At 42.1% G+C, this 25,840-nt stretch overlaps 1 protein-coding gene across 7 annotated transcripts in view; it reads left to right on the top strand.

The window, feature by feature from the left end:
• Positions 1 to 2,724: 2,724 nt before the first annotated feature.
• Positions 2,725 to 25,840, top strand: part of zbtb38 (zinc finger and BTB domain containing 38) — a 29,237-nt gene continuing 6,121 nt past the window's right edge. The window contains exons 1-5 of one of the 7 annotated variants that reach the window (XM_053501204.1): positions 2,725 to 2,761; positions 8,347 to 8,548; positions 8,788 to 8,886; positions 14,767 to 14,835; positions 19,783 to 19,897. The gene's annotated coding sequence lies outside the window, so the exon portion shown is untranslated. Of the gene's footprint in view, positions 2,762 to 8,164; positions 8,549 to 8,787; positions 8,887 to 14,443; positions 14,836 to 15,883; positions 16,622 to 17,561; positions 17,600 to 19,782; positions 19,898 to 25,840 lie in introns of those variants that run through there. The other 6 variants (XM_053501205.1, XM_053501203.1, XM_053501201.1 and 3 more) reach the window with 6 other exon arrangements.

The following is a 25,840-nucleotide window of genomic DNA, read 5'->3' as shown; positions in this document are numbered from 1 at the left end:
TATCCACATGTCTCCTCCTCAGGACTAACTGGAGTCAGCAGGGTTGGGGTAAGGCCTGTCAAGGGACAGGCAAAGCGAAAGCAAGAGCAGGCCGAGACGCCGGCCACATCTGTGTTAAACTGCTTGTGACTTTGTTACACTTTCTGAACTAATCTACTGTGTCTGCGTGTGTGTATGAGTCCGCCTGCAGATACGGCCTGAGGAGGGTGACCGGGAGCTAGTTTTGTTTGGTTTTGTTTGCTTTATTGTTTATGCTTTTTTTGGTTAAAGTTACTGTGCAGCAAATCCCTTGAAAAGAATAAGAATAAAAAAGAAATAAAGACTGACTCAGTGCTGACACTAACAAACCTGCGTTTGCGTCCTCTGATTACTGCTAGAAACATGACAGATGAACGGACCTTCATGGACGCAGCAGGAGTCCCCCTGCCGGACGAAAACGCTCGCCTCCACAGTTACCTGCGCGACCAGCAGCTGGAAATAGGCAGCCTAGCGCGGGCCGTTCACGACTTGGCCTGCAGCGTGAGCCAACTCGCCGCTGCGAAGATGCCACCAGCAGGCTCGCCGGTACCTAGCGCTTCGGCCGTTCCACGTCCCTCCCCTCCGGAAAGGTATGAAGGCGACCCTGAAGGGTGTCGCCGATTTCTACTCGCGTGCAAACTGTATCTGGCTGAGTTCCCTAACATGACTGACCCTTAGAGAGTTTTGTTACTCAGCACCTCACCGGGAGAGCCCTGGACTTGGCGACGGCCGTCTGGAGCTTTGTTCTTCCTCAGAGTGATCATTCCGTCGTGCTGCGTCTGCCCTGGCACAGCTTTCACAATCCTAATTTTGATTGGGCTAAATCTCGCATCCAATCGTGGTCTCCAAGATGCGCCAAAACGTGTAAACCGCCGACATTGGCAGTCCAGACCACCACAATTGAGAGCCCGAATGATAAAGTGTCCATTAGTGTGCCACCAGAGTACGCGAATTTTAAAGACGTATTTAGTGTTAGGGCAGCAGCGAGACTTCCCCCCCATCGTCCGTGGGATTGTGCAATTGAGCTCGTGCCGGGGAAAACACCGCCGTACGCGCGTATTTACCCATTGTCCTGGGAAGAAACCAGGGCAATGGAGGAATACATGGAGGAGGCTCTCCGACAAGGTCTCAGGTCCACGTCTCCAGCTTCGGCAAGTTTCTTTTTTATAGAAAAAAAGGCGGAGGCTTACGGCCCTGCCTTGATTATCGAGGGCTTAATGCAGTCACAATAAAATATAAGCACCCACTGCCGCTGGTACCGGCCGCTATCGACCAACTCCGAGGTGCCTCCATATTCACAAAGCTCGATCTCCGCAGCGCTTATAATCTTGTTTGTGTGCGTAAAGGGGATAAATGGAAGACGGCGTTTAGCACCTCATCTGGTCATGATCAATATAATGTAATGTCATATGGGCTGGTAAACGCACCTGCCGTGTTTCAGGGGTTCATGAATGACGTGTTTCGGGATATGTTTAACCGCTGTGTCATAGTATATTTAGACGACATTCTGATATACTCACGGTCGTATTCCGAGCACGTTAAGCATGTAACCGCCGTCCTTCGTCACCTGCAGGCACACGGGCTCTATGTGAAGGCGGAGAAATGCGAATTGGGACAAAGACATTTCAATATGTTTTTCTTGTTTCATGCACACTGATATAGAACTGTATAACATTGTAATTGCAGTGATGTAAAGTCTATAAAGCCTGCCAATCATAAATATTTTAATTGATATATTTTGTGGACTCATTGTCATTTGGCTGGTAACTGGAGTTTAATGAGCTTCATTAGTCTACTCTCCCTCACTTATCATCTATTCCACTTTATCTTGTAATCAGGGTCGTGGGGGAGAACATGCCAACTCCATGCACACAGAGAAGGGAATCAAGAGGGGCCGGGAATCGAACCCGGTCCCTGGAGGTGCAGGGCGACAGTGCTAACCACTGAAATAGAAAATCTGCCAGCTTCATTAGTTGTTGTTTACAATTAAAGAAAGACTAGTATGTGTTGAAAGCGGTATAGAAGATAAATGAGTATGTAGCACCTTTGTCCTGGAGTAACGTTGTTTTGTTTCACCGTGTACTAGACTGTAAATGGTTGAAATAACAATAAAAACCGACTTGTCTTGGGTTTGAAGTGACAATCACTATACAGTGCTTTACTACGGGTGTAGCTATGCCCCTGTTAAATCTAATAGAAAATCACAAATCCTCTCTTTTATTGTCTCGACATTCAGCTTTAGTCAGTAAAACACAGATTTTTTGCTCACTCCCCTATCCACAGGATGGTTTTCTAAAAAAAGATTTATTTATTTAATTGTTTGTTTATTCTGTCTATTGTTACTATTTATTAACATATTCTTTAAGTTTGCTATACTGTATATCTCCTGTTTAATTTTTGTTCTGATACAGTGAATATTTAATCATGTAATTAATCTTTCTACACCTGAATGTTAACTTTTATTCCTTAAGGTTTGTAACTTTATTTTTTATTATTAAAAAAATGTAATATATAACTAATATATAACTTTTATTCCTTAAGGTTTGTAACTGTATTTTTTATTATTTAAAATTTTTTATATATTACTCTGTGTATTTTATGCAGCTGTACCGCACCCTTGTGGTGAGTTGGGGTGAGGCGGATGTTATACAGCCAATGACCAACAGAGGGCGCATTAACACACGCACACACACACACACACAGAGAGTCCTGGATGACGGGGAGGAGCGTTATGTCCGGAAAAGTAGGTGTCATTAAATTCTTCTACTGCGCGCACAAAAAAAAAAAGAAAAACAGTTACGCAACGCGCTTTAACTGTACACAGAGTGATTAAATGTGTCGGTGTAGACACATAGGTGCAGAGCAATCACACCGCAGGGAGGGCGTCAGCCGAAACAAAGCCTTATTGTGGTGTTATGTAATTTCCAGGTCAGGGTTCTGACAGGGAGAGTGTGTGTGAGAGAGGGAGTGTGTGTGAGAGAGAGGGAGGGAGGGAGAGAGAGGGGGTGTGAGAGAGAGTGAGGGAGAGTGAGCGAAAGAGAGTGAGAGAGAGAGGGAGTGAGAGTGTAAGAGAGAGAATGTAGAGGGTGAGCGAAAGAGAGGGAGGGAGGAAGAGAGAGTGAGGGAGTGTGAGAGAGGGAGGGAGAGAATGTAGAGGGTGAGCGAAAGAGAGGGAGGGAGTGAGAGAGAGAGGGAGTGAGAGAGAGAGTGTAGAGGGTGAGCGGGAGGGAGGGAGAGTGAGGGAGTGTGAGAGAGAGGAAGAGAGTGTGAGGGAGTGTGAGAGAGAGGGAGGGAGAGAGAGAGGGGGGAGTGTAAGAGGGAGGGAGAGAGAGAGTGGGAGGGAGAGAGAGAGAGGGAGTGTGAGAGAGAGAGTAGGAGAGTGAGCGAAAGAGAGGGAGGGAGAGAGAGAGTGGGAGGGAGAGAGAGAGAGGGAGTGTGAGAGAGAGAGTAGGAGAGTGAGCGAAAGAGAGGGAGGGAGAGAGAGTGTGAGAGAGAGGAAGTGTGTGAGAGGGAGAGAGTGTGAGGGACTGTGAGAGAGAGGGAGGGAGGGAGAAAGAGAGAGGGGGGAGTGTGAGAGAGAGGGAGGGAGTGAGAGAGAGAGGGAGTGTGAGAGAAAGAGTGGGAGAGTGAGCGAAAGAGAGTGAGAGAGAGAATGTAGAGGGTGAGCGAAAGAGAGGGAGGGAGTGAGAGAGAGGGAGTGTGAGAGAGAGTGAGGGAGTGTGAGAGAGGGAGGGAGTGAGAGAAAGAGTGGGAGAGTGAGCGAAAGAGAGTTATAGAGAGGGAGTGAGAGTGTAAGAGAGAGAATGTAGAGGGTGAGCGAAAGAGAGGAAGGGAGTAAGAGAGAGTGAGGGAGTGTGAGAGAGGGAGGGAGGGAGAGAAAGAGTGGGAGAGTGAGCGAAAGAGAGTGAGAGAGAGAATGTAGAGGGTGAGCGAAAGAGAGAGAGTGTAGAGGGTGAGCGGGAGGGAGAGTGAGGGAGTGTGAGAGAGGAAGAGAGTGTGAGGGAGTGTGAGAGAGAGGGAGGGAGAGAGAGAGGGGGGAGTGTGAGAGAGAGGAAGGGAGAGAGAGAGTGGGAGGCAGAGAGAGAGAGTAGGAGAGTGAGCGAAAGAGAGGAAGGGAGAGAGAGAGTAGGAAAGTGAGCGAAAGAGAGTGTGAGAGAGGGAGTGTGAGAGAGAGGAAGTGTGTGAGAGTGAGGGAGTGAGGGAGTGTGAGAGTGAGGGAGTGTGAGAGTGAGGGAGTGTGAGAGTGAGGGAGTGTGGGAGTGAGGGAGTGAGGGAGAGAGGGAGGGAGAGAGAGAGGGGGGAGTGTGAGAGAGAGAGGGAGTGTGAGAGAGAGAGTAGGAGAGTGAGCGAAAGAGAGGGAGGGAGAGAGGGAGTGTGAGAGAGAGTAGGAGAGTGAGCGAAAGAGAGGGAGGGAGAGAGGGAGTGAGAGTGTAAGAGAGAGAATGTAGAGGGTGAGCGAAAGAGAGGGAGGGAGTGAGAGAGAGTGAGGGAGTGTGAGAGAGGGAGGGAGAGAATGTAGAGGGTGAGCGAAAGAGAGGGAGGGAGGGAGAGAGAGAGGGAGTGAGAGAGAGAGTGTAGAGGGTGAGCGGGAGGGAGGGAGAGTGAGGGAGTGTGAGAGAGAGGAAGAGAGTGTGAGGGAGTGTGAGAGAGAGGGAGGGAGAGAGAGAGGGGGGAGTGTAAGAGGGAGGGAGAGAGAGAGTGGGAGGGAGAGAGAGAGAGGGAGTGTGAGAGAGAGAGTAGGAGAGTGAGCGAAAGAGAGGGAGGGAGAGAGAGAGTGGGAGGGAGAGAGAGAGAGGGAGTGTGAGAGAGAGAGTAGGAGAGTGAGCGAAAGAGAGGGAGGGAGAGAGAGTGTGAGAGAGAGGAAGTGTGTGAGAGGGAGAGAGTGTGAGGGACTGTGAGAGAGAGGGAGGGAGGGAGAAAGAGAGAGGGGGGAGTGTGAGAGAGAGGGAGGGAGTGAGAGAGAGAGGGAGTGTGAGAGAAAGAGTGGGAGAGTGAGCGAAAGAGAGTGAGAGAGAGAATGTAGAGGGTGAGCGAAAGAGAGGGAGGGAGTGAGAGAGAGGGAGTGTGAGAGAGAGTGAGGGAGTGTGAGAGAGGGAGGGAGTGAGAGAAAGAGTGGGAGAGTGAGCGAAAGAGAGTTATAGAGAGGGAGTGAGAGTGTAAGAGAGAGAATGTAGAGGGTGAGCGAAAGAGAGGAAGGGAGTAAGAGAGAGTGAGGGAGTGTGAGAGAGGGAGGGAGGGAGAGAAAGAGTGGGAGAGTGAGCGAAAGAGAGTGAGAGAGAGAATGTAGAGGGTGAGCGAAAGAGAGAGAGTGTAGAGGGTGAGCGGGAGGGAGAGTGAGGGAGTGTGAGAGAGGAAGAGAGTGTGAGGGAGTGTGAGAGAGAGGGAGGGAGAGAGAGAGGGGGGAGTGTGAGAGAGAGGAAGGGAGAGAGAGAGTGGGAGGGAGAGAGAGAGAGTAGGAGAGTGAGCGAAAGAGAGGAAGGGAGAGAGAGAGTAGGAAAGTGAGCGAAAGAGAGTGTGAGAGAGGGAGTGTGAGAGAGAGGAAGTGTGTGAGAGTGAGGGAGTGAGGGAGTGTGAGAGTGAGGGAGTGTGAGAGTGAGGGAGTGTGAGAGTGAGGGAGTGTGGGAGTGAGGGAGTGAGGGAGAGAGGGAGGGAGAGAGAGAGGGGGGAGTGTGAGAGAGAGAGGGAGTGTGAGAGAGAGAGTAGGAGAGTGAGCGAAAGAGAGGGAGGGAGAGAGGGAGTGTGAGAGAGAGTAGGAGAGTGAGCGAAAGAGAGGGAGGGAGAGAGGGAGTGAGAGTGTAAGAGAGAGAATGTAGAGGGTGAGCGAAAGAGAGGGAGGGAGTGAGAGAGAGGGAGGGAGAGTGAGCGAAAGAGAGTGAGAGAGAGAATGTAGAGGGTGAGCGAAAGAGAGGGAGGGAGAGAGAGAGTGTAGAGGGTGAGCGGGAGGGAGGGAGAGTGAGGGAGTGTGAGAGAGAGGAAGAGAGTGTGAGGGAGTGTGAGAGAGAGGGAGGGAGAGAGAGAGTGGGAGGGAGACAGAGAGAGGGAGTGTGAGAGAGAGAGTAGGAGAGTGAGCGAAAGAGAGGGAGGGAGAGAGAGAGTGGGAGGGAGAGAGAGAGAGGGAGTGTGAGAGAGAGAGTAGGAGAGTGAGCGAAAGAGAGGGAGGGAGAGAGAGAGTAGGAGAGTGAGCGAAAGAGAGTGTGAGAGAGAGGAAGTGTGTGAGAGGGAGAGAGTGTGAGGGACTGTGAGAGAGAGGGAGGGAGGGAGAAAGAGAGAGGGGGGAGTGTGAGAGAGAGGGAGGGAGTGAGAGAGAGAGGGAGTGTGAGAGAAAGAGTGGGAGAGTGAGCGAAAGAGAGTTAGAGAGAGGGAGTGTGAGAGAAAGAGTGGGAGAGTGAGCGAAAGAGAGTTAGAGAGAGGGAGTGAGAGTGTAAGAGAGAGAATGTAGAGGGTGAGCGAAAGAGACTTTTTTTTGACTTTTAGGGGTCTTTTATTTTTAAACCATCATGTCATATCCATCCCATTGGATATATATATGGGGTTAAAAAAAACTAGGTAAAAACTAAAAGTGTTCAGATAAAGACAAAGATCTGGGGGAAAAAAAAAAAAAAAAAAAAAAGAACCACACGTACACACACACATACATTCATATATACACACACATTCACACATGTACATACTTGCACCTAGTAATACCAGGTCGCCCCCCCCCCCCCCCTTTTTTTTTTTTATTTTATTTTATTTTTTTATTTTTTTTTTGCATGTCCCTGGGATTGAGGGGGGAGTGTGAGAGAGAGAGGGAGTGTGAGAGAGAGAGTAGGAGAGTGAGCGAAAGAGAGGGAGGGAGAGAGGGAGTGTGAGAGAGAGTAGGAGAGTGAGCGAAAGAGAGGGAGGGAGAGAGGGAGTGTGAGAGAGAGTAGGAGAGTGAGCGAAAGAGAGGGAGGGAGAGAGAGAGAGAGTAGGAGAGTGAGCAAAAGAGAGTGTGAGAGAAAGGGAGTAAGAGTGTGAGAGAGAGAATGTAGAGAGTGAGCGAAAGAGAGAGAGGGAGTGAGAGAGAGAATGTAGAGGGTGAGAGGGAAGGAGTGAGAGAGAGAGGGGGGAGTGTGAGACAGAGAGAGAGTGTGAGAGAGAGGGAGTGTGAGAGAGGGAGTGTAAGAGAGAGAGTTTGAGAGAGAGGGAGTGTGAGAGTGAGGGAGGGAGAAAGGGAGTGTGAGAGAGAGGGAGTGTGAGAGAGAGGGAGTGTGAGAGAGAGGGAGTGTGGGAGAGGGGGAGTGTGAGAGTGAGGGAGAGAGAAAGGGAGTGTGAGAGAGAGGGAGTGTCAGAGAGAGGGAGTGTGAGAGAGAGGGAGTGAGAGAGAGAGGGGGGAGTGTGAGACAGAGAGAGAGTGTGAGAGAGAGAGAGTGTGAGAGAGAGGGAGTGTGAGAGAGGGAGTGTAAGAGAGAGAGTTTGAGAGAGTGAGGGAGGGAGAAAGGGAGTGTGAGAGAGAAAGGGAGTGTGAGAGAGAGGGGAGAGTGTGAGACAGAGAGAGGGAGTGTGTGAGAGGGGGGAGTGTGAGAGTGAGAGTAGGAGAAGACCCGCCCTGAGTAAGAAGAAGCTGTCGGCCATTGTTTTTTCGCCGCTGGAACAAAATGTCGCCTAAGCGAGTGTGGTGTACAGTTGTTGGGTGTAATAGCGAACACAGCAGTCGTCATTCACTACCGACTTCTGAGCCGCTGAGGACGCAGTGGCTGAATTTTGTTTTTAAAGCTAACGTCCCCGCCGATCTACCTAAATGCGTTCATGTTTGCGCTAATCATTTTTCACCAGACTGCTTTATAAACGTGGGTCAATATAAAGCAGCTTTCGCTAGGAAGGATCTGTACTAACGAAGCGTGTTCCTGCTTCATCTTTACCAGGCTCGGTGAGTGTAATTCCTTTTTCTATGAATCTTTGCAGATCGCCTTTTCTAATAATCACGATGAATGCGGAACATGGTCATGTAGAACATGGTTATGTAGTCTTCTCTATGTACATCCGTCTCTATACTGTATATATCGGAAAACTATATTATGCTTACCTTTGTAACGTTAGATGGTTTAAAACGATGTCTGTCAAAGATTAAGAAGTCATGTAAACACATCGCGTTCGTATCTCTCTCAGTACGCTTCTCAGCTTTTGTTGTTGTTGCTCACGGCAGCGTCATATTAACATTTAATGAAAAATGGGGCTGGATGACCCCTTTAATACATATAAACGAAGAAGGAGACAGAAAGTCAGACAGAAAGCAGGTAAGAATAAATAACATGACATGACAGACGGAGGGATTTGTTTTCACCTTATCTCTCTTTTATTCAACAGAGGAATGACGCAGCAACTTGAGGCCAGAGGAAGGGCTGCTGTCCAAGGAAAGACTGTACCACAACACAAATGCATGCGCACACACACACACACACACACACACACACACACACACACACACACACACACACACACACAGACAGAGTGACTGGTAAGAGCTGCAGGATTCAGGCTCGTCACTTAGGAAGAAGAACATAATCAGGTACGAGTATCAATATCCCTAGTTCCTCTCTTTGGGAATACTAAAAATAACACGGATATTGTGCGTGTGTGTGTGAGAGAGAGAGAGAGAGAGAGTTTTGAGCTGACAGTGGGAATACAAAGCTGATCATGTGAGACGTCCACATGGAGGATGATATAGGAGAATATTCTTTCATTATGTATATAGGCCTATTTCTTCGCCTTTATCTAGCTTTCCTGTTCATTATTTATAATCCCCAGCAGGCGGCACTGCACGCTGACTTGCACACTCTGTGTTGAGTGTGTGGTCAGAGAAGAAGCAGACAAGCAACGATCATGATCGGGACGACTGCACTGCAGGTTGGTACTGAATTACTAACCCTACTCTGCCTCGCTGTGACACTTGACGAGAGAGAGAGACTTGACTAATTGTTATACACTGCTTTCTTTTTGTATTCCTGTATGATGTCATCACTTTGATCTTACAGTAAACACTGAGGTGTGTGTTTTCGATGTTTTTTTGATGTGCTGCAGCATTTCCGTTGCATTACTGTGAATCAGACAAACTCTTCTCTCTCTCTCGTTTTTGTTTTCTTTTTTCAGAGCTGACTGATCCAGTCACCTGCTGTGTTTTATTCCTGTAATTTTTTTTTTAAACCATTTCTCCTATTTCCTTTTTTCCCTTTACCACTTGGCTGCCCTCCATCACAAGGGCCTATCTGTTACTTACAGCTCGACTGAAGGGCATTAGATGAGAGTTGGAAGAGCTCAAGAAGGCACTGGTGCAATCGAACACAGCGTTCTTTGACAAAACAGTATAAGCAATTTAAAATATTACACATAAAATACAAAAATAAAACCCATCAAAGTTCATCTGTCTCAAATCAAGTCCGTGTTCCATATGTAGAGAACGGCTATTAAGGGAAGACTATAAAAGCACTATGCTGCATTCCAGTACTGCTTTTAACATTCTTGTCCGGTTGCCATAATTTCCCCCCAACCTCTGGCAGTCGTCTATCTTGAGGGCTGTTATGTTGCTTCTTTCAATTTAAGGGTGTAAGATGATTATTATATGAGCATCCCCAGAGCACAACCTACTCAAAAGGCATAGCTGGATTTTGACCTTTTATATAAAACATAGAAGCCCTTGTACTGTAAGTTGTGATTTTTATCAGCAAGCAGTTACTTTTTTCAGTCATCTACATGGTTGCTTTTGAACAAAATTATATACTTGATATATTAAAGGATTTAGTATCTTCTCATTCAACCATGAATGTTTTTAATGTAATGTTTTTATTGTATTCCTTTCGTGTCCTTGTTTTGACCCTGACCTCAGTTACTCTGTATGGATTTTTTTCCAATGGGTTTCCTCTGGGTTGTCTGGTTTCCTTCGGCCTTCCAAAAATATTCCAATTAGACTAAAGCCATTTCTAGGGATAAGTAATTGACAAATTGAGTCCTCGAACACTTCTACTTAGCACAAAAGTAAGCGAATGTATGATTGGAAATCACATCGCACTGTTGAACAGTCGTGCACACTGGTGTTACGTAAATGAAATGCACTTCAGAGAGGGCATATTGACAGCAGAATTGGAACTTAGCCCAGGGCGATTTGACACTGCAGTTAATAGGCTGCAGTCCTGTCTCCCCAGGATGGGTTAACATGGTAATTCGTTTCATGTTTGACAGGAAGTGAGTGATGATGTGGCAGCACACCACCTACGCACCATTTGGTGACTCAGACAGAAAATAACACTGTGGTTTGTTCACTCTCCTGTAGTGCGCGTTTCTTTGCGGTGTTGTGTTCCGTAGCTCCAGGCCATCTTGTCAGATCATCTTTTAATCTCTCTGCACTGATCAGCATACTTAGATATTTGGACACAAAGCTGAAAGTTCCTTTTTTTTCTCAAGGCTGGGCTTTATAGCAGGTGTATGTGTGTGTGTGTGTGTGTGTGTGAGTATGCACAGGTGGGACTAGAAATAAGATATGAATTGCAATGAGACACCACTGACAACATCACATTGCCGCTGCACATTTACCAGCACCATGCATTTTTTAAACGGTTGTGTACGATTGTTTCAACGAGCTGAAAATGAGCTGAACTTCGGAACGCTGTATTTCCAAACTATAAACATTGGAGAACCATATTGCTCAGAATTTAAAGTCAGTAAGGTTTAAATCTAATCTTTTTGAGTGACACGTATCCCAGACCTTACAGGGACAAAGTTAATTTTACTAATCCAGTAGCATAATTAATCAGCACAGACCTTTCCTTTCACTCTTGGTTTTAAAATAGAGGCTAACGTGTGAAAAAGTTTAATAAATGACTTCAGACATGAGAGTATTGAAAGAATAACCAACTCATAAGTGTTAACAACTCTTTGTATCACGTCACCCCATTTAGTTAGATAGAAAGATAGATAGATACTTTATCGATCCTGAAGAAAATTCTTCTATTAAAACTACTAACCACATCATGTTGTACACATTATATACAACACTGGGCTATTATAAACCATCTTCATCCTGTAAATAACTTGCCAGTGCAGCCTGAAACATTTTACAAAATGCAAAAACTAGCCACATAATTAATCAGCATGTGTGTAAGAGCGAATTTGACAGTCGCCTCCGGAGATCTTTCCATCTTGAATTTATAATTCTTTGATCAAGTCTCAGTTATGTTCTTTTTCCATAAATAGAATACTTTACAAGTGAAGAGGTAAGTGGGGTGTTTTGTTGTTGTTTTACTATATACACTAATCAGCCACAAGGGCTTAGTGGTAGGTTTCTTGCCTGCCATGCGAAAGGCCTGGATTAGATTCCCAGCCAATGTCCAAACCCCAGCCACTAAATTCAGTGCCAGTCCCAAGTCCAGATAAAATGGGAGGGTTGCGTCAGGAATGGCATTGCGTCAGGACCTGTGCGGATTGTATGGTCTGCTGTAGCGACCCCTCAAAAGGCTGAAAAACTAACAACCAATCAGCCACACTAACACCAATGCCAGGAGAATTGAATAACACTGATTATCAATTATATACCAGTGAACTGAGATCTTGTGGAGTCATGCCCTGAGGGGCCAGAGCTGCCCAGCAGCACAAGGGGAACCCACACAGTATTGGACTTAATGTCATAAATGAAACATTTTAATGTTATGGCTGGTCAATGAGCATATACAGGTTTATTGTAACATTGTAGCACTGGTAGAACATTCAATGACAGCTGGATGTGTGGGCCGTCTAAATAGATCTATAAAGGTACAAATGAAATCAATGAAATAATAGTTGTTTTTAAGCAACCTGTGTATTACAGGGATTTCCAACTGTAGTTTTCTCTCTTTTTCACTTTTGACCTCTAGGCAAAGCTTAAATGCTGATGCTGAAACTTTTTTTTTTTCGTAATGGCTAGGTGGTGGAACAAACTTGTTCTGAGCACCTGAGTCACTAACAGTCTTTGATCTATGTCTGAAGGCCTATAGTTAGGTCCATACATTTTGGAACAGACAGTTTTGAAGTTCGAAATGAAACACTGAAAATGTGAGTAAAGTCAAGACTTTTAGCTTTAATTTAAGGGGTTTGCCAAAACTTTGGCATTAACTGTTCCCCCTTTTGGGGGATCAGAAATAATGGAACAAACGGCTGACAACCAGTGTGGCCTGTTCCCTCATTACTCCATGAATACTCAAGTAGATAAAAGGCTTGGGGTGGTTTTGAGTGTTACATTTGCATTCAGTCCTTGTTCACTGTGCAAGTGAAGATGGCCATCTTTAGGCTGTTTGGAAAACCCTGTTTGGAACAGTCTTGAAAGAATGAATTAACTGGTAAGCCCAACAACAGCAAAAGGCCTAGAAGACTACAGAAGACTACTAAAGGATATACCAATAAAGGTTATTGTACCAGAATGATAAGAAGAAAAAATAACACAGAAGTTAAGGGACAACTCATGATTCAAAGGCATACATCATCTGTCAAACATGGTTGGCTTCATCCCAGTGTTAACTGCTACTGAACTGGGTTACAGGTGTTGCCTGATGACCAGAGTGCTAAAAACAAGAAGCAGTGTTAATTTCTTTATTTTATTTTATTTTTTGGGATTTTTTCCAATTTTCTTCCCTAATTTAGTAGTAGCCAATTCCTCTCCGTCACTAGGAGGCTCCCACAATAAGGCTACTACTACCACTCAGCCGGGAGGGCCGAAGACTATCACGTGTTTCCTCCGAACTGCGTGATGTCAGCCGACCGCATCTTTTCGAACTGCTTGCTCACGCACCATTAGGGGCGGAGTAACACACTCGGAGGAAAGCGTTAGCCGCTCCTTCCGTGTGCACGAGCTCACAGACGCCACTGATTGGCTGTGATTAATGTGGGAGCGCGAGTACCTCTCATCCCTCCCCCCTGAGAGAGCTCGGCCAATCAGCTCTCTCCGTGCCTCCGGCTGTGAGAGGAAAACAGCATCACCCGGAGTTCGAACCAGCAATCTCCGGATGATGGGGCGAGCACTTTACCACTGCGCCACTCGGAGGCCAAGCAGTGTTAATTCTGAAGTGTATAGGCCTATACTTTCTGCTCAGATTCGGTTTTTCAGCCAAATGCAGGAAAATATACAATTATTTTAGTTTGTTCCATCTATGAGTACCCAAAAATGGCTGTAATTCCTGAATGGATAGGGCCAAACTTCTGTCCAATCCCTTAAATTAAACCTTAAAGCCAAATGCCAAAATGTATAGACCTGACTTATACCTCTTACTGGGGTTAGAAAAAACTTGGATAAATAATAATAATAATAATAAAAAAAAAAACAGACTGATGCTATTCTTAGTTCAAGACTTAGTGAACCAATATCATAATGTATTTTTTAATAGAGAGTTCAAAGCAGTTCTGTAGGTCACTCTGGGTAAGAGCATCATGCCAAATGCTCTAAATATAAATGTATAAAAGGGTTTTCCCATACTGACACATAGATTCCTTAATGCAGGGACATAGATTGATATTGCAGTGCACTTGTTTGAGCACCACATGCAAACCTGTGACTTCATTTTACATTCAGTTTAAAACTGCGATATGTCTAACTTAGAGGGGAAGACTCAGAACCACTGAGAATTTAAAAATCTCTCTTTCCCTCTTTCAATCATGACTGATTCATCTATATTCTGTTTATCTTTACACAGTGTACTTATTTAATCCATTCTGGTTTAGTAACAACCTTTTGTTCTGCTTCTCTCCGTTTTTCTTTTTTTCAATTTCCCGTCTCGTATCCCCTTCTCCCGCCATCCATCATTTTCCCTTGTGTTTCCGTGCCCTCGTTCATTCTTCAGTCATGTTTTTTACGCACTCTTCCCTCTGTGCCCTTATTCTGTCCCCGTCTCTCTCTCTCTCTCTCTCTCTCTCTCTCTCTCTCTCTCTGATGCCACTGCATTGATCTGGCTGCAGCTTAGCTGCATTAAAATATGCATTAAAAAGGTCTGCGGTATGCGAGATGAATTTGTCTATCCTGCGTGTGTGAGACAGACACCGCTCATGCGGTGTGTGTGTGTGTGTGTGTCTGTATGCAAATGTATAGATACTGTTTTATCCCCTAATCTCCTAGCCACCGCCACGGCTGCTAACCTGAGATCGCCATCGTTTTTTTTTTTCTTCCTGATTTTAGCATCATAGGATTCTGCTTCTACCTTTATATTTTGGTCATCTTTCCTTTTTCCATTCTTTGTTTCTTTCCTCCACCTCTATAGACTAGACATCCCTTCTATACTATTCTATCCACCCATGTATCTTTTTCTCTCGATGCAGCATGCATCTGTCCTCCTCTGCCTTTTTCCTCTTCCTCACTCTCTCTCTCTCTCTCTCTCTCTCTCTCTCTCTCACCATCCATCATCTTCCCTGGTGTTTTAGCAGCGTTTCAGACATTAGCATCGTACCCTTTCTCTCTTCATCTCTCGGTCTCTCGCTCTCAACCATTTTGTAGCCATGTTGATTAAAGTTGCAGTGGCTGCCACCTCTGTAGCTCAGCGAAAAGAGGGCTTTAAGAAGAGAGGGAGAGAGATGGAGAGAGTGCATGAGAGAGAGAGAGAGAGAGAGAGAGTGAGAGAGATGACGCACAGACTTTGAGAGCAGTGGTAGACAGCAAGCAACGAGTCAATTTTTATTTTTGTTGCAAGATGGCGCTTTTCTCGGTTTCGCTTGTTTCACCTCATTCTCTGATGAACAGAAATAAATCGTAAGTTCTACGTGTTTCCTTCTCTGCAGAAAGCGCTGTGATACGATTCTCGCTCTGCGTATGACTGGACGGCAGCAGCTGTGTTTCATTTTGCTGAGGTAGGGGATTTTTGTTTTGTTTTGTTTTTATTAAATTTATTTTTATTTTTAATTGTTTACAAAAACTCATATGCCATGATTGACCGGTCTACGGCTTTTAATACTATGTTATTTTACACTTTGTAAAATATGGGTGTGGCACCCTTTTTCGCACATCTATGGATGGGGAGTTAGAATGCGAAATCAATAAGGCGATACAACAAAATCTGTGTTTAAAAATAAACGACCGAAAACTCCCAATGACCTTTAGTGTCTTGCACTATTAAGCAGGTATAGCGACTCATACGCGAGCCGCCATCACAGGAAAAGATGCACTCAGTGTGATAGTCCAAAGGCTGAGCAGACAAAACCCACACACACACACACACACACACACACACATACACATGCAGGAGCAGAGAAGGCAAAGCCGGCTCCATCTTATACTAACACATGCTGCTCAGCTGACTTTTAAGCACAATTTTTTCGCCGCTTGCCGTTTATCACTCAGCTTAATTGATGATAAATGCGTTGCCCTGACAACAGAGGCCTGTTTCAGCAGTGGTCATACTGACTTCTCTGCTTTAGGAAAGGATGAAAACACAAAGGCTCTGCACACTGGCTTTATGTTGGTTTGTTTGTTTGTTTGTTTGTTTGTTTATACATCGGTTTCTGCAGAAGTTTATTGATCCGCGCGATCGTCAGTGCGCGAAATTGAGTAAATCTGTAAATCTTTTAAATATGTGTCTGAAGATGTCATCGTAGCCCTATGTGGGTAGATGCACTGTGCCCTTATTTTTTTGCTGTGTAATTCATATACAGCTTCGCATGTGGTTTCCTATCTCTTTCTCTCTTTATCACACTCACCGCCACATAGTTTTTATAAATGACATGCGAATTCAAATCAATTTCCTTTTTTAAAAAAAACATTTAAAAACAGAAAATCTAGCGTCATATGAGTGGGTCTTTGTCTACTGCTATTTTGGTACCATGCTACCTGCAAATAGATGAAACTATTTTTAAAATGTATAAAAATCACGATTAGTACTGGCTTAATTTCAGTAATTTCTTCACAAACTGTTGCACATGCAAGCATTGTTCCCAAATCGTTAGTTATCTGAACCGTCAGCTAAACCCCAGCAGCCATTTTCTATTCACAGAGGTTGAATCATCTCACGTTTGTGTCTCAAAATGGCCGCGCTGCAGTGAGGAAACAGGCAGAACTGCAAATCAGAATTAACAACTACGGAAACAATGAGAAATTCGATTTGAAATACAATCAGATAATGTGGAGATGCAGAAAGACAGGAAGAGAGACAATACAGAAGAGATTGAGAAAGGGAACTGTCAAAAGAGGAAGAAGAAGAGAAGCAGAGCGTACCTGGGACAAAACGACAGACCGAAAAGATTTGAGAGAGCTAGAGAGAGACGAAGTGAGAGAAGAAAAGTGACCGATGGGAGAAAAGAGCAAACTTAAACACCGATAAAGTTAATAACAGCATAATAACTATTTTATAAGAGTGTAACTAATGTGAAATGTAAACCGTGTGCGTTAATACATTTATTTAAATGTAGAAGAGCAATAATTTTCAAAAATAAATAGAATTTTTGTTAAAGTATATGGTTTATGGCAAAATGATACAGGAAATCAGGGTTAGCCACTCCCAGTCAACCGCACACACCCACCCACACACACACACACACACACACACATACACAGCTATTAGTGCAAGGACCTGCAAGTACCTCTGGACCTAAAGAGAAATAGGAAAACAAGATCAAAATCTAAGATATATCACATTTCCTGGTGAGAAAATAAAACACTATGCTTTGATCAGAGCTTACAGGAAGCATTTTAGACATTTGAAATAATGATAAAAAATAACTTAGAGCGTCTAATTTCTGTGATCTCTACAAAAGAGGGGTTCCAGTTTAAAGAGGCTACCAAGTACTTTTTACGAACTTAAGCTCCTACAGAACCCATTTTACATATTAAGCACTGATCGCTGTTTCTAAAACAGTTATTCTGATTAGCTGATTAGCTTAAACAAATGATTTGGTAAATGTGAGGTGGACGTGCTTCTATTGGAGAGGCTCTGCTGCCATCTTGTGTTTTGAACAAAGCTTTATAAATGCTCTAAATGTTTATTATATTAGTGCTATTCACAATATTCAATGGCTTATGTAGTCACAAAGTAAGAATTACAACGATAAAACAAAATCTATATATTGGGTATGAAACAGTGTTTGTGTGTATGGCTTATCTGTGACTGTCATTTTTTTTGTTGTTGCCATTATAAGAAGAATAAATGTTTTACATAGTACAGTATTGATTTGCGTACCAATGCGCCCTCCAGACTGCCTCTTGTTTTGATAGTTGAGGTTTGTGTTTTATTAAATGTGGATTGTTTTGTCTGTGTTATGATGCCACATTCAGTATAGCACGCAGTATAGATACGTGTAAATCCACGGTTAAGCCAAACTAGACTATTTCGTAACATCTTATTTTCTTCATACTCTAATACGCGTGTTGATAAAAGGTAATCATCTGTAAATTACCAGGAACAGGCACACAGGCTATGCTCAGAGCTGTTTAGGACACTGCATCAACTCAGAGATCCGAGTTCAAGTTTACAGCAAATATACCAACCACTGCAAAATGAGATAGAGTGTAAATAAATCATGTTGTGTAAATGAAACGGATGGCTGTATTTCTCCTGTTTATACCAGAAACCGTTGCTTTACAGATGCATGATGAGGCACTGGCATATGGCAAAGGTGTCAGGTCAGGAAACCAGTTTAAATTTCTAAAGTCTAATGTGTATGTACGTATATTATGCAGTAACTCCCTTGCAAATTTACATTTGTTTTTTTTATGTATAATAGCACACACACTCAGAAGCATAATGTCTAGATTTCGTTTCATTTCCTTGAAATTAAAATGTGTGTGAAATGTATGTAAATCCTCACACAATTTATTTATGACTATATTTATTACCACCGCCATTTATTACCACCGACTACTGGTATGAAGCTCTTATTGTGATCAGGGGTTAAAGTGGCTGTAATGGTCCAGCACCTCTGATAAATACACAAATACTGTAATCAGATTGACAGTTCATATTAAAGGTGCACTTTTAGTAAGCAGTGCATAGATAAGATCTGTTGAAATAAAGTTTAGCTTCTACAGAGCTGAGAGTAATCTAGTCTGGTTGTATAGACTAACTGAAATGTATTTTGTTAATTGAATAACTAAGTGGGCAATTAGTAATGAAGTTATTTGAAGTGTAATCATTATTTTTACAATTTGTGTTTACTTCGGTTGATTATGTCTTACACAGCAAAATCCCCAGTGTTGAATCAACTCTAGGAATTTCACTGTGTATATGACATAATTTGTTTGAAAATAAAAAAAACTGTATGTGTCAAATATGCAAAAGGTAGATGAAATCAGGAAGGGGCAGATATATTTGTCGCTATGTAAATATAACGTGTATAAATGCTGCCAGTTCATGAGGGAATGGTATAGTGATTTTAGGTAACAATCACGTAAAAGGTAGAACAGAAAGTAGAGCTTGACTCTTACTCATAAAGTTCTCAGATCTTTAAAGATGCTAAGTCAAATCTGAATTCCAAACACTGATATATATATATATATATATATATATATATATATATATATATATATATATATATATATTTGTGTAATTAAATGAAAGATAGAATGAAAATGTGTGTGAATTAAACTTGCATTTTTGTGCATTCTAATATGCAAGTAAATTGAAATATGGCTTATTTATTTTCTAATGGCTTATTTGTCATATTTGGTTGTTGTAATGGCTTAAGATGTTACATGCTGTCAGTACACTCCATTTTTAAGAGATCAGGTCTGTGCCTTAATTTCTGCCAAAACTACACTCTGAGAACTCTTTAGAATCAGTCTCTAGCTGTGATATTAATAAAGAATAAGGACTAACAAATGCCGCTACCAACTTCATCTGTCAGTTATAGTTGCAGATTTTCAGTTTTGCATATTCAGTAATACTATTTGGGAAAAAAGAAAGTTTGACAATACTTTTTGTATTAGTATGATGTGAGAATGTTGAATAGCCCTTAGAAATATTGTTAGTTACATTGAATCTCTGGGGTGAAAAAGTGTTGCTTCATGCTTTATTACAATGCCATGCTGAAGGTCAGACTTTGTAGCATGAGTCTGAAGGGAGAGCAAAAGAGTAGCGCTTTTAACTAAGTTTATCTTTTCCATTGAATAAAGTTTTAATTTGTTTTAAATGTTTTATTTGGCACTACATGTACGTATGCATGTACGTATTTATTTATTATATTGAGAGTTCTAGTTATAGTGTGGCTTGTGTCACCGGTCGCACAGGCTTACTTTGTGAGATTGTAATGGGGCAGCAACAGAGCTCTTGCAGACATGTAATCTACAATTAATCCATTCGTCATTTTCTCTGGGAATCCAGCTTCCCACATATAATACCTAATGATGAATCACTAAATTTCTCCCCATACATTGCAACTGAACAGATGAAGACCAGGTAATCGAGTATGTTAAAAAACTTCACTCATTGGATCACCGATTTTTATCAAGTTCCAGCTATTTCAAAGTTTACAACACTTTCAAGAAATATGAAATGTACATATCATATGGCAGATTTATGATATGGTGGTATTTATACAGTTATGTTCAAGTTACAAGTTAGTACCCTCTCTTTTATTTTTATGTGTGTTTGTTTAAAAACATTATAAAAATCATCTGATCATAGTGGTCTTAGTATTAGGCAAATGCCACTTTATGCTATAATAATAATAATAATAATAATAATAATTATATATTTATTTTAATATTTATAAATATTATTATTGTCGTTATTAATATTGATTGATTAATTAATTTATTTATTTTTAAATATGTGGGCAATACTAAGTACCCCCTTACTGCTTCCACAGGATTTAGGAGGATAAGTTGCAGTCAGGTGCTGCTAATCATCAGTCCTTGATTTTGATCATCAGCAGGTGTGCAGATCTCAGAAGTTTTGCCAGTTTGCTGGTATGGAGCATTCAGGTGTGTGTTTAATCCCTTAGGGGTCGACGGCAATGTTGATGACCCCCAATCACTGATCACTTTTTTTCTCTTCGCAAGTGTTTTTGTAAAAAAAAAAAAAAAACTATATTGTATTAACCCAGAAAAAAAATGTACACAAGCAGTAAACGGTTTATTTAAAAAAAAAGGTTTATTGCCAAATAAATGTTTGTTATGAATTAATGTTAAAAATAAAAAACAGACATATGTCAGATTTTTGTCTCCACACGCGTTGGAGCCCCATCCCCTTAATTAGCACTCTGTTCACATGCACTCTATTCAGATGTAAGTAAATGCCAATTGCTGTGTTATTTGGGGGGAGAGATGTGCTGATGCATGTCAGTGTCCAACAAAACAGGAAGGGCTTTAATAAAGAAACAAAAAGATTTTCAATATTTTCACGTACATATTCTTATATGCACGTAACAATCTTTCCCCGAGAAAATGACTCATCAAAAAAAAAAACATTTATGTAATAATCATGCTTTTTGTGACAGAAGCAAAGGCAGCATTTATTTAGCTAATATACATTGTTATTTTCCTGGGGTACTGATTTTACATTTTGTCTGCTTTGCAAAGGTCACCCCTTTTCTGATCTGAGTATATTATGACTGAAACAATGCTGCTCATATCGGAAGTGTTTTGATCAAAGGGGAGATGAAAGTGGGTGCGGCGATATCAACGGCTTTGTTTCAGTCATAAAAAGTGGCAACTTTTGCAAAGCAGACAAAATGCAAAATCAGTACCCAAGAAAAAAAAAAAAAAAAAAAGCACAAATATATACTCGCTAAATAAACGCTGCCTTATATAAAGTGAAAGCGAGCACCGATTATGAGCAGCCTTCTTTTTTATACCCACGGCGCGCACTTTCACTTTGCAGAGTTTTGATCAAAAGGCAGATGAAAGCATGCACTGATATGAGCATATTTACTAATAAAAATGCAGACATAATCACCCAGAAATACAACAAACACAGATTTTTACTCGCTAAATAAACGCTGCCTTTGCATTGCTGTGTGGAACACGCTCCGATGTAAGATTATTTCAGACATAATATACTGTAACATATTCTTGCTGTGTAGTTTTTTTTGTTTGTTTTTGTGCATAAGAATTGCATAAGATGAATGTTTCAGAAATAATGCTTTATTTTTTGTTTCTCTGCCTAATTCCCTTTGAAGAATCTGAGTGTATACAGTAGGTGTGAATAGCTGAGACATCAAGTCGTGGATTATTGAGTGAAACAGAGGCTCTGCTAAAAAAAAGTTAGGCACATCAGTCACTTTACCCCAAATAAAAGGTCTTTCTGAGTGATATTATTTAGTTTTTTTGCTATGGGCACACACCCCAAACTTTTACGAACTCGGTTCTGTGTTCAAAACAATCTGCCAGGTTTGTTTAGTCTTTATTTTCTCTGCTTCCTGCTACAGTTTGAAATTGTATGTTTTTGTATGTGTACTTTAAAATAATGTTAAAAGTCGCATATGAATCTAACATATTTACATCAGCCACATTATGAAAGCCCAGTTTGTGCTCTACATAAATAAGGGAACTGTATTAGCTTTAAGGAGAACAAATTTAAGAAGAGTGCTGAATCACTGCAGGTCTTCAGAAAGGCCTCAGACCCCCAAGGATTTTAACATAATGGCAAGAGGGTAAGACATAAGCAGTGGTCTTGCAGCAACTGTTGCTTCACATAAATCTGGAAAGGTAAAACCATTACCAAACAATTTGGAGTTCAACTTTCTACAGTGAGCAGGACTATTTACATTCCAGACAGTGGCCAACCTTCCCAGGAGTGGACGTCCCAGCACATTCAACCCAATGTCAGCTTATGCAATGCTCATAGGCACCTTGCAGTCCTTAAGTCAACCATGAACTCCTCTGTATCATAGCATATTCTAGAGGCAAAAGTGAGGCCATCTGTCTAAAAGATAAAGCTTGAGTCATGCAACAGGACAGTGATCCGAAGCATACCGGTAAATCTACATCAGAATAGCTGAAAATAAAAGAGTCAAGGTTTTAGAAGAGCCTAGTCAAAGCCCTGACATCAACCCAATTCAAATGCTTTTGATCGCGAGTTCAATTACCGGGTGATGCTGTATCCTCTCGCAGCCGGAGGTCTAGAGAGAGCCGATTGGCCGAGCTCTCTCAAAGGGGAGGGATGAGAGGTACTTAGTGCTCCCACATTAATCAGTAAAAAAATTTAATTGTCATTCATCCATTTTTCACAAAAACATTTAAAATAAAAAGAGGGGGTAGTAACCTTTATGCATGTCTGTAGTTGTCTCAGGTGAGACTTATTTTTTTATTATTTTGTAAATTCAAAATATTGTTTCTGCAGGATATCAGCATTGTTTACATTTTGTTACAAAATTCAGACCTATTGTCTTCCTACCTTGTTATCTATCTATACTATTCACTCTACTATCTGTACTGTGATGAACAACTAAGGTAGCTACATGTGTGGTCACACCACTGTATTTAGCTGTTCGGCACATAAGTTAAAACCTGTGGATAAAAATTGTGTAACAGTAGTTCTTTAATGTAAGGCAATATAAAATATTTGACAAATCTTTTCACTTGTGAATTGCACCTGCTATTAACTTTTAGTAAGGTCCACATTTTAAATGATCTACAGATGCTCATCTAGTACATCTGCCAGGGAGATGGGGTAGGTAACAAACCTTGATATCTCATTTACCTATCAGAAACCATAACAGGACAAGAGTGCTGCATCAAGCTTGGTCACACTGGGACTTGATTAATTTATTTAAATACTCTAATGACTTAGTTGTAGTAACTTTGACACTTTGAATTTCACAAAATACTAGTCATTTAAGTAGAGTGGTAAATAAACAAACTGTTTCTAACTCACCAGGATCTCATAATTCCTGGACCCAAACCTATTCAGCATCTTTTCCAATTTTGGAAACCTACTCGGTACTGGGAGCTTTCAATAAATAATACTACGTATGTTAAAACAGCAAATTTACAGTTGGCCTGAACACATCCTCTATATCATATTTATTTTATATATTTATTGCATAAATATATATATATTGCATGCTAGTATACAGGGTGTAAAAAAGTATTTAGTCAGCCACCAATTGTGCAAGTTCTCCGACTTAAAAAGACGAGAGAGGCCTGTCATTTTCATCATAGGTATACCTCAACTATGAGAGACAAGAAGAAAAAAATCCAGAAAATCACATTGTAGGATTTTAAAAGAATTTATTTGCAAATTCTGGTGGAAAATAAATATTTGGTCAATAACAAAATTTCATCTCAGTACTTTGCTATATACTCGTTGTTGGCAATGAGGTCAAACGTTTTCTGTAAGTCTTCCCAAGGTTTTCACACACTGTTGCTGGTATTTTGGCCCATTCCTCCATGCAAATCTCCTCTAGAGCAGTGATGTTTTAAGGCTGTGGCTGGGCAACACAGACTTTAAACTCTCTCCAAAGATTTTCTTAGGGGTTGAGATCTGGAGACTGGCTAGGCCACTCTAGGACCTTGAAATGCTTCTTACGAAGACACTCCTTCGTTACCTTGGCGGTGTGCTTGGGATCATTGTCATGCTGAAAGACATGACACTCAAAATCTCAGGATAAATGGCCCCATTCATTCTTTCCCTTACACGGATCAGTTGTCCTGGTCCCTTTGCAAAAAAAAAAAAAACAGCCCCCAAAGCATGATGTTTCCACCCCCATGCTTTACAGTAGGTAAGGTGTTCTTTGGATGCAACTCAGCATTCTTTCTCCTCCAAACACGAGTTGAGTTTTTACCAAAAAGTTCTATTTTGGTTTCATCTGATCATCTGACATTCTCCCAGTACTCTTATGGATCATCCAATTGCTCTCTAGCAAACTTCAGATGGCCCTGGACATGTACTGGCTTAAGCAGTGGGACACATCTGGCACTGCAGGATTTGAGTCCCTGGCGGCGCAGTGTGTTACTGATGGTAGCCTTTGTTACTTTGGTCCCAGCTCTCAGCTGGTAATTCTCTAGGTCCCCCTGTGTGGTTCTGGGATTTTTGCTCACAGTTCTTGTGATCATTATGACCGCATGGGGTGAGATCTGGCAAGGAGCCCCAGATCAAGGGAGATCATTAGTGGTCTTGTATGTCTTCCATTTTCTAATATTTGCTCCCACAGTTGATTTTCCTCACACCAAGCTGCTTACCTATTGCAGATTCAGTCTTCCCAGCCTGGTGCAGGTCTACAATTTTGTTTCTGGTATCCTTTGACAGCTTTTTGGTCTTGGCCATAGTGGCGTTTGGGGTGGGACTGTTTGAGGTTGTGGACAGATGTCTTTTATACTGATAACGAGTTCAAACAGATGCCATTAATACAGGTAACAAGTGGAGGACAAAGGAGCCTCTTAAAGAAGAAGTTACAGGTATTTGAGAGCCAGAAATCTTGCTTGTTTGTAGGTGACCAAAAATGTATTTTACCAAGGAATTACCAATTAATTAATTGGATTTTTACTTTATTTTATTTTGTCTCTAATAGTTGAGGTATACCTATGATGAAAATTACATGCCTCCCTCATCTTTTTAAGTGGGAGAACTTGCACAATTTGTGGCTGACTATGCTCCACTGTAGGTGCATATAACCATTTAACTATAGTTACTGGCATGCTGCAGTCTAACAGCAAGGGGTGCCTCCTAGTAGTCAAGCAGTGTCTGGAGTATGAAGCCTTTATTTCCCCTAATATCAGGTGTATTTAGCTATTTTCATTAACAATCACACGTTGTCTCCAACTGATGAAATAGAGGCAGGATGTATGTAAGCAAAGCTTCATTCTTAAACATCTTTACAAACAAACAAAAACATAAGCATGTGGATTTGAATTAAGCTCTGCACAGTAGTTGGGACTGGCCTTGGCATGGGTTTTGGGTGTTTGCTTGGTATTTGGCTAGCACTTGGAACTGAAAAAAGGCACCTCATGAGTCTATGGCAAAAAGCCTGCCAGACACAAAATGTCTATGGATGCTGGGTAAGCCTTATGTACTTAAGGTAGCACCAGCCCCATGTTCCTAAGGCACAGAGGTGGAACAAGCTCTGTGTTCTTAATACCTCATTATGATACCTGCATAATGTTCTTGAAGCTGATCGATGGCACCAACGCAATGTCCTTAAAGACAGCAGGTGGTGCATCCAATGCATCTTCGAAGCAAGGAGGTATTGCAGGACATAGCTGTGATAGGGCTGGTGTTGATTCAATAAGAGCAAGGCTTGGATGGAGCAGGGTTTAGCTCCGACAGAATAAGGAGTATTTTGGAATGGGTCGGACACGGAGCAGGCAGAGCTGAATATGGTTCAGGCAGGGCAGACTATTGTCTTGCTCAGACAGAGCAGGGGTTGGCTTGGACGGAGCATGGTATTGTCAAGACAGTGCATTGCATTACTGCAAAATGTTATGCTGTTACTGAGAAGGTTAAAGGCATTGCTGTGAGATGGTAATGAATCGCTAAGACCTTGCATGGGAGGACACCCTGTAGACATCCACAGACAGCTGGACTGGCAATAGTGCTGTAGATATCACCAAGTTGACCTCCACAGTGTGCTGAGCTGTGAGCAGAGCCGAGCTTTCAGGCGTTTGTCAGAGCACAGTGCTGGGAACTGTTATGGTGTCCTTACAGTAAACTCGGTGTTGCACTGTGCAGTCTTTTATGAGGATAAGGTGCTGAGTCCTGAGAACCATTTTGTCAGCCTTACTCTAGACATTCTGTCACTTCAGCAGACTAACTCCAAAGGGTTTAGACGTGTAGCGATTTGCTATATGAGCTGAGATGGTGGCAGGATTTATGTGCAGGCAAAACCTGTTTACAAATAAAAAAAAAAAAAATCTATTATGATTAACACTTAAATATAATAAAACCAGGATCCAGCATTCCATCATAGCAGCAGAGTTTAAACTCAT

The sequence above is a fragment of the Clarias gariepinus genome, chromosome 7 (assembly GCF_024256425.1).
Source record: "Clarias gariepinus isolate MV-2021 ecotype Netherlands chromosome 7, CGAR_prim_01v2, whole genome shotgun sequence".
Taxonomy (NCBI): Eukaryota; Metazoa; Chordata; class Actinopteri; order Siluriformes; family Clariidae; genus Clarias; species Clarias gariepinus.
This window is presented reverse-complemented; position numbering and strand designations above follow the sequence as displayed.